This window comes from Cydia splendana, chromosome 9, assembly GCF_910591565.1.
Source record: "Cydia splendana chromosome 9, ilCydSple1.2, whole genome shotgun sequence".
NCBI lineage: Eukaryota > Metazoa > Arthropoda > Insecta > Lepidoptera > Tortricidae > Cydia > Cydia splendana.
This window is the reverse complement of record NC_085968.1, coordinates 86,398-87,902: the sequence shown is the minus strand read 5'-3', so window position 1 is coordinate 87,902 and position 1,505 is coordinate 86,398.

Sequence of the window (1,505 nt, the reverse complement as noted above, 5' to 3'; positions counted from 1 at the left end):
AGTGTGCTCGAGAAACTGAAAAGGGTGAAAAATAGAGATACTAACAGGCCTATTCGGATTTCGAGATAATCACAAGATCTTGAGACGATTTAGAGATCAACTAGATCTACATTAGATATCGGCTAGATGTGACTTGGATATCTAAGTCATAACTTGTCGAAATCGTTCAAGAGGACCTCCAGAATCGCGGGAATGTCAAATTTGACATATCTATCTTACAAATATCTTTAAATTATCCGTATCGTAACTTGTTGAAGTCTAGTAGAAATCTAATTCATTTTCCGAATCGAGCCGTAATCCTAAAAATACGTGTGATACCTCATTAGATTCGTGATGATGCCTAGAAAAATGTATTCGAAGCGTGTATTAGCACACAAAAAATATCAAAAGTTATAAACAAAAAAGGGGGAAAAAAGTAGATATTTTTTATTTCCCCAATATCTCAAAAAATATTAATATTTAAGAAACCAAAATTAATATTATAAAAGAGGAGGATATTTCCAATCAAACATTCCATACTTGCAGTCCTTGCAGAACCGTATCCCCATTATTAATACTTTTTATTCAACGCTGAACACAGCGCCTCATTTTCGGGAAACGCGCGCGGCGTGAAAAAGCGAGTACGTAACATTAAATATAATTTTAAAGGTATTAAATATTCATTGATTTTTTTTTAATTATGGTGTATTTAAAACATGTCAACAAATGTACTACTTACTTGCAGAAAACCTTAAAGTTATTTTTTCAACAAGTTAGGCAATTTTTAATTAACAAAACTTTCTCGAACTACCTTCTTTATTAAAAACGATAAACAATGTATCAATAACTATGGTAAAATTTTGTCGCTTTCTGGAGCCCTTCTCATATACACGCTTAATATAAAATATTAATACTTTTTGAGATATTAGGGAAATAAAAAAATATCTACTTTTTCCCCGTTTTTTTGTTTATAATTTTGATATTTTTTGTGCTTAATACACGCTTCTAGGCATCATGACGAATCTAATGAGGTATCACACGTATTTTTAGGATTAGTACAGTCACCTGCAATAATATGTTACACAACGAAGGCCGCAAAAATATCTGACACGATCTTATTTGTAGAGCTATAAGAGCGTGTCACATATTTTTGCGGCCTTCGAACAGTAACATATTATTGCAGGTGACTGTACCTCTATTTTTCACCGTTTTCCGTTTCTCGAACAGACTATAATTATATTATACTACTCTTTGCAAAACAGTGATTCGATTTAAGGCCAGTGCACACCGGATGCATGGTTTACATGCGTGGCGTGGCAAGCCTCGACACGCGTCAGGGACGCAGTTATGCGTTAGAGGGAGCATGCGATATTGCTCATTTCACCGCGTAGCTGCGTCCCGTGAAGCTTGTTCACTGTTGCCACGCATGTAAACCAGGCATTAACGTGTGCGTGCGCAGCCCTAAGTTTTAATACCGGTGCCCTGGCATTTAGCTTTAATAAGATAGAATAAATAAAAAGAGGGTA